Raw genomic sequence first — 7,923 nt, forward strand, 5'->3', positions numbered from 1 at the left:
AAAGTGTTGAGAAAAACCCCACCAACCTAGATTCTGTACCCTGCAAAATTATCCACCAAAAGTGAAGGAGAAATACTTTCTCAGTCAAACAAAAACTGAGGCATTTGTTGGCAGCAAATTTGCTGCAAGAAATTTAAAAGCCCTTTAGAAAGAAGGAAAATTATATAGGAGAAGCTTAGATCTACATAAAGAAAGAGCATCGGTGAAGAGAATTTAAGAGAAGGTAAAATAAAAACATTAATTTTTTTATTAACTGAAATAACAGATAATTGTTCAAATAAAATAGCAACAATGTATTCAATTATATATGTTTATGTATATATCTTATTTATAAATAAGAGAATAAGTTGAAAATATTAAGTCAGAAGCAATTCTAAGAATTACACTGAAATTTTAAACAACCCAAAGCCTTAAAAATCATCTAATAAAATTTAATTCATAAATTACATCTACATAAATAATTTATTTTCACAGCATAAAAAATTGTAATAGGGTACCCTCATAATAAATGCACCCTATTTTGAAAATAAATAGAATCATATTTGTGTACAAAAACTCCATTATAATGTGATAGGATCTATCCCATTGATATCATATCTAAACAATGATGTTGAGTGTTCACTGACTCTACAAATATTCGTATTACCTTTTTAAACATTTCCCTAAATTTTTTTCATACCCACAGACTGCTAAAAACAAAAGAACATAATTCAATCCAGTTTAAAAATATTCTCACCAAAATAGCTTAGACTTTACTGTTGTATTAGAAAAAATGAAATAATCTCCTAATAACAAATTAACAGTCATTTCATTTAGCAGATGGGAGGAGTAAAGGCAACTTTTCTCATCTTCTTCTATAAATGGGATAACATATGTATTTATTAAAAACATATTGGGCTTTCTGCCCATGGACACCACCAAATAAGCATTGTTAGTCTCCCCTCCCACCGCCGTCATGTCTAAGTCAGAGCCTCCCAAAGAGCCTGAACAGCTGCGGAAGCTCTTCATCGGAGGTTTGAGCTTCGAAACAACCGATGAGAGTCTGAGGAGCCATTTTGAGCAATGGGGACCGCTTACGGACTGTGTGGTAATGAGAGATCCAAACACCAAGTGCTCCAGAGGCTTTGGGTTTGTCACGTATGCCACTGCGGAGGAGGTGGATGCAGCCATGAACACAAGGTGGATGGAAGAGTTGTGGAACCAAAGAGGGCTGTCTCAAGAGAATACTCTCAAAGACCTGGTGCCTACTTAACTGTGAAAAAGATTTTTGTTGGTGGCATTAAAGAAGACACTGAAGAACATCACCTAAGAGATTATTTTCAACAGTATGGGAAAATTGAAGCGATCGAGATCATGACTGACTGAAGCAGTGGCAAAAAGAGAGGTTTTGCTTTTGTAACATTGGATGACCATGACTCTGTAGACAAGATTGTCATTCAAAAATACCATACTGTGAATGGCCACAACTGTGAAGTAAGGAAAGCCTTATCTAAGCAAGAGATGGCTAGTGCTTTATCCAGCCAAAGAGGTCGAAGTACTTCTGGAAACTTTGGTGGTGGTCATGGAGGTGGTTTTGGTGGGAATATAACTTTGGTTGTGGAGGGAACTTCAGTGGTTGAGGTGGCTTTGGTGGCAGTCGAGGTGGTGATGGATATGGTGGCAGTGGGGATGGCTATAATGGATTTGGTAATGATGGAAACAACTTTGGAGGTGGCGGAAGCTATAATGATTTTAGCAATTACAACAATCAATCCTCAAATTTTGGACCCATGAAAGGAGGAAATTTTGGAGGCAGAAGATCCGGCCCTTATGGTGGTGGAGGCCAATACTTTGCCAAACCACGAAACCAAGGTGGCTATGGTGGTTCCAGCAGCAGCAAGAGCTATGGCAGTGGCAGAAGGTTTTAATTACTGCCAGGAAACAAAGCTTAGCAGGAGAGGAGAGCCAGAGAAGTGACAGGGAAGCTACAGGTTACAAGAAATTTGTGAAGTCGGCCAAGCACAGTGGTGGCAGGGCCTAGCTGCTACAAAGAAGACATGTTTTAGACAATACTCATGTGTATGGGCAAAAAAACTCGAGGACTGTATTTGTGATTAATTGTATAACACGTTATTTTAGTTTCTGTTCTGTGGAAAGTGTAAAACATTCCAACAAAGGGTTTTAATGTAGATTTTTTTTCACCTATTGTGTTGATTGCTAAATGTAACAGTCTGATCATGATGCTGAATAAATGTGTCTTTAAAAAAAAATATTTTGGAATCAATTTCCAGACTCACATGTCTAATTGTGGATATCAGATGTGAAAGGAGAGAGATATTTTCTTCATGTGGCCATTGCATTTAATCTTCCCTCTGTGGCTATGTTGGCCTATGATGTGTTTCCCCCCACCCTTTTTTGTCATGGAGGGTTTATATAGTGTTCTTTCCTGTTAAAGATATTTTATTTTTTTTAAGATTTTATTTATTTATTTGAGAGAGAGAAGAGAGAGCACAAGAGGGGGTAGGGTCAGAGGGAGAAGCAGACTCCCTGCTAAGCAGGGATCCCGATGTGGGACTCGATCCTGGGACTCCAGGATCATGACCTGAGCCAAAGGCAGTCGCTTACCAACTGAGCCACCCGGGCGCCCAAAGATATTTTATCTAAAAATGTAATAGCCACAAAATAAATGGAAGACAAGTACGCAATGTTGCAATAGATTGCAGAACTAGCTTATTTTTCTCTGTAGAAAGAATTTAATACCTATCAAAATCCTACCCTAAAAATATTAAAATAAAAATATTAGCAAATAAACTCCATGTACTGTTCCTTTTTTTTTTTTACATTCCCATATATACTTTTAAAAATTATCTTATCTAGGATCACCTAAAACATTCTGTTTTGTGCTTTGCAAATGTCTTTTATTTAAGGATACATCTCTGAAGAGCAGTGGCAAATAGATGGGTAGAAACCAGGGTTCCTTAAAACAGGAAAACATTCTAATTTAATCCGCTCAGATTTTTATGCCCCATGGACAAAAATGAAAAAGTGATTTTTAAAATGTGTTATCCTAGGCATAAAAATCAGGCTTTTTATTTTTGCCTTATTGGCTCAAAGTTAAAATTAACATAGTCCTCCATCGAGTTACCTTCTGTAAGTGTATTCTTAACACATTTCTACATCTAATTATTTTCATGGAATAATTCAAGATTGCCATATCCATCTTTCTTACCTCTCTCTACACAGACATGACTCCATCCATGTATCTGGGATACTTCTGAATATATGAAATACAGGCCATGTAGTTTGTTCCCTAACTATAAAAATTAAGTCAATGAATGAACACAAGTAAATCCGTAAGTGGTTTATGAATCTAACAAGCCTCAGTTGCTCCATGGCATGAAAAGTTTAAACTTTTGGGTGTATTTTAGTAGCTTATGGGTATTTCCATTCTTGCCCTTTTCAGGCTGTTAAATGATTTTTCTAGTCAAACTCTGATCCCGGGTTTGGCCCACATTCTCTCTCCTGGGGCCCCATCAAATGCTTGCTCCCTCCATCACTTATTATAAAATCTCCAGTGTCACACCACTTAATAACGTGACGGTGAGGGAGTAGATGAAATAACTTCCTTTTCGGCTTTTTAGAGGTATCTACTATGTCCAGCTTTCCTGCATTTTCAGAGAAAGTCTTTGCTGTCTGAACACACAGCAGCCTCTTTTACAAAAGGCACTACCAAGCAGGCATGGCTGTAGGTTTTGTTTACCCAACCCAATGAGTACTCTGTTTACAAATTAAAACATACTTATGGGGGTGCCTGGGTGACTCAGTCGTTAAGAGTCTGCCTTCGCTCAGGTCATGATCCCAGGGCCCTGGGATCAAGCCCGGCATCGGTCTCCCTGCTCCATGGGGGGCCTGCTCTCCCTCTCCCACTCTCCCTGCTTGTGTTCCCTCTCTTGCTGTGTCTCTCTGTCAAATAAATAAATAAAATCTTAAAAAAAAATAAAACATGATTTTCTCAAATTTCCACTCATTATCACATTGTCACAGTATTGTAAAAACTGATGTTTTTTCTCCCAAATTTTGACCATGTTAACAAAATAAACACGACTGTTAAAATTTCAGCAAGATTATTACGTTTCTACTCCATTCTATTTATACTGCATAGTCACAGTTACTGTTTATGTCCAGTTTTTCTTGATACATGTTTACTATTAAATTAGTATGATATATCAGAGATTTGTAATTCCAATTTCAAAACCCTTGGGCCCAAATATATTTTAAAATTCAACAATGTTCAGATTCTGGAAATATAATACAATGCAATACCATGCAATAACACAATATAATGAATCCTCTTATTGTATAATTTCCGGGGAGGTTTGGGCCAGCACCACAGTCAAACTTATATTAAAATCACTATATTAATATCTTCTGAATATTTAGTGAGGTGAGTAAAATTATAAAAGAATATGTTTAGACTCTTAACTACAGGAAAAAAACTGATGGTTATCAGAAGGGAGGTGGGCGGAGGGGTGGGGGAAGTAGGTGATGCGGATTAAGGAGCACATTTACTGTGATGAGCACTGGGTGATGTATGGAAGTGTTGAATCACTACATTGTACACCTGAAACTAATATTACACTGTAAGGTAACGAACTGGAATTTAGATAAAAACTTAAAAAAAAAGAATATGTTGACTGAGGTGGGATTTCGGTTTTTGCCAAACAAAATACAGCTTTTTTTTATTTCTGAATTGTGAATGAAACACTTTATATTAAACAGCACTTTGTACTTTGTCAAGCATAACATACAGTTTGGTATTTGTATTTCTTTGCAAATATTTCCCCTCTGTCTAAAAACCTGTGCTCTCACATGTACGGCTATCCCAATACATAAAGAAAACACCTTTTTCCTCCAAGAGTTTAAAATTCAGTTCATGAAAAAATAAAAAAATAAAATTCAGTTCATGAACTCCTTTTCACTTTCTAAAAAAGCTAAACCTAGAAGTTTGCGTAGATAGATGTCTCAAAATATGAATAAAGCAATTTTAAGATTCACACATATTTTTAAAAAGAGGAAAATGTAACTTTGGTCAATTATAAACACACATTTTTTAGTGCTATTCAGAAACTAAATTTAACATTGTTTTAAGCAATGCTCCTTTGCTTCACTCAGTGAGACTCTGATGCAAATTCCGAAAAGTTGTTTTTATAACGTGGTCCAAAAAAAATATTATATGTCAATTCATATACATACAATTTCTACTTAAAAGCTACCAAAGGTAAACACACACAAACTTCAAAAGATAAAGGCAACCAAATTCAGTTCAAATCAAATTGATGTAATATCAAGTTATCCTTCTAGTATAAATATATTAGAATTAAAATACACAGAGAGAAAGAGAGAAGAGTGAGCAGGGGAGAGGGAGGCAAGTTTGAAGGGGAGGGCAGGCAGAGTTAGCAGCCCCCGAGGCTCTCCTCTCCCACCGCCCATCCCTTTCCTCTCTTCTCCCCCAGCCTCTCTCTCTCTCTCTCTCTCTCTCTGCCCCATAACTTTTCTCTCAAAAACCCCCTATTTAGCCAAAGGGAGGAGGTAAGGGGAATCCTCTCCCCTCCCCCCTCCAAAAAAACCCCAACTTTTCCAGTCCGCAGAAAGCAGGGAAGCGAGCGGTCCCCCGGCTGGCCATGGAGCTGCTGTGTGCTGCGAGGTGGACCCGGTCCTCAGGGCCCTGCCAAACGCCACCCTGCTCTATCTACGACGACCGCGTTTTGCAGAACTTGCTCACCATCGAGGAGCACTACCTTCCCCAGTGCTCCTACTTCAAATGCATGCAGAAGGACATCCAGCCCTACATGCGCAGGATGGTGGCCACCTGGATGCTGGAGGTTTGCGAGGAACAGAAGTGTGAGGAGGAGGTCTTCCCTTTGGCCATGAATTACCTGGACCACTTCTTGGCTGGAGTCCCAACTCCTAAGACTAATCTGCAGCTCCTGGGTGCTGTCTGCATGTTCCTGGCCTCCAAGCTCAAAGAGACCATCCCTCTGATGGCAGAGAAGTTGTGCATTTATACTCACAACTCTGTCAAGCCTCAGGAGCCGCTGGGGTGGGAGCTGGTGGTTCTGGGGAAATTGAAGTGGAACCTGGCGGCCGTCACTCCTCACGACTTCATCGAGCACATCCTTCGTAAGCTGCCCCAGCCAAGTGAGAAGTTGTCTCTGACCCGCAAGCACGCGCAGACCTTCATTGCTCTGTGTGCCACTGATTTTAAGTTCGCCATGTACCCGCCATCCATGATTGCAACTGGAAGTGTGGGAGCAGCCATCTGTGGGCTCCAGGAGGGTGAGGACGTGAGCTCGCTCACTGGCGATGCCCTGGTCGACCTGCTGGCCAAGATCACCAACACGGATGTGGACCGCCAGCAGCGGATTGAGATGGTGCTGCTCAACAGCCTGCAGCAGTTCCGTCAGAACCAGGGGGATGGGTCCAAGACCAGGCCAGCACCCCTACGGACGTGCGGGATATTGACTTGTGAGGATGCAGTCGGGCCGAATGGGACAGATGCCCTCACATCTGCTCTCTCTTTCTCTCTGGTTGTGTTTTGTTCTTTATGTTTTAGGATGAAACTTTAAAAACAACAACAACAAAAATTCTGCCCCCACCTAGATCATACTGAAAGATTTTTTTAGAAGTGAGAGAAAAAGGTCCTATAAAAATGGAATAACTAAAAGCATTTGGTGCCTATTTGAAGTACAACAGAAGGGAATCCCTTGTATATGCAAACAGTTATTGTTTGATTATGTTAAAAGTAATAGTAAAATGCTTACAGAAAAAATAAAATAAAATACACAGAAAAATTAATGAATAGAAACGTTTTGTATCAGATCATTCCTTTATTAAATATTTTTCATCTTTCAGTGAAAATAAGTTGATGTTAATTGTGTGTGACTCTAATTGTCTCCATATAAATCAACATACATTTTTAAGAACTTTGTGAATAACACAGACAATGCAGATAAAGAACAACTTCGTGTAATAGGTTTAATATTGAAAATAGTGAGTTTCAACTGACAGAAAGGCATTCATATTTGAATTAAAAAGAACAAAGTATATCTTGCTATTTACATTCATAGAATAATAATTAAAGCTATATTAATGGAAGTCATTCCTGAAGGAGAAACTATATAAGAGAAAGCCTGAGAGTACCACAGCAGTCTCCAAATTTTGTTCATTTGAGGAGTGGATGGTAACTAGAGAGGAGTATTTAGCATGATCTGGAATGAAGATGATGTAAAGTTAATTAAAAAGGAAACTATCTCTACAATTTCATCTAAAAGAATAAAATACCTAAGAATAAATTTAACCAAGGAAGTGAAAGACCTGTATATTGAAAACTATAAGACATTACTAAAAGAAATTAAAGATGATACAAATAAATGAAATGAAAGTCCCATGCTCATGGATTAGAAAAATCAAAATTTTGTTAAAATGCCCATACTACCCAAAACAATTTACATATTCAATGCAATACCTATCAAAATTCCAATGGCATTTTTCACAGATATAGAACAAATAATCCTAAAATTTATATGGAACCACCAAAGATCCAAAAAAGCCAAAGCAATCTTGCAAGAGAAGAACAAAGCTAAAGGCATTTACACTCCCTAATCCCTAACTATATTACAAAGCCACAGTAATTAAAAGTTATGATATTGACATAAAAACAGATACATAGATCAATGAAACAGAACAGAGCCCAGACATAAACCCATGGATATTTGGCCAATTAATTTAAAACAAAATAGACAAGAATATACAATAGGGAAATGACAGTCTCTAATAAATAGTGTCGGGAAAACCTGATAGACACATACAAAAGAATTACTACCTTACACCAAACGCAAAAATTAACTGAAAATGGATTAAAGACTTAAACTTAAGACCTGAAAC

The 7,923-nt window shown here is 38.1% G+C and overlaps 1 pseudogene; it reads left to right on the forward strand.

The window, feature by feature from the left end:
* The first annotated feature begins 3,718 nt into the window (after nt 1-3,718).
* LOC112819441 (G1/S-specific cyclin-D2 pseudogene) lies at nt 3,719-6,508 on the forward strand (annotated as a pseudogene).
* Nucleotides 6,509-7,923: the final 1,415 nt, after the last annotated feature.

Source organism: Callorhinus ursinus, unplaced genomic scaffold (assembly GCF_003265705.2).
Source record: "Callorhinus ursinus isolate GAN/ISIS: 27379988/994484 unplaced genomic scaffold, GSC_fseal_2.0 scaffold6, whole genome shotgun sequence".
NCBI classification, from domain to species: domain Eukaryota; kingdom Metazoa; phylum Chordata; class Mammalia; order Carnivora; family Otariidae; genus Callorhinus; species Callorhinus ursinus.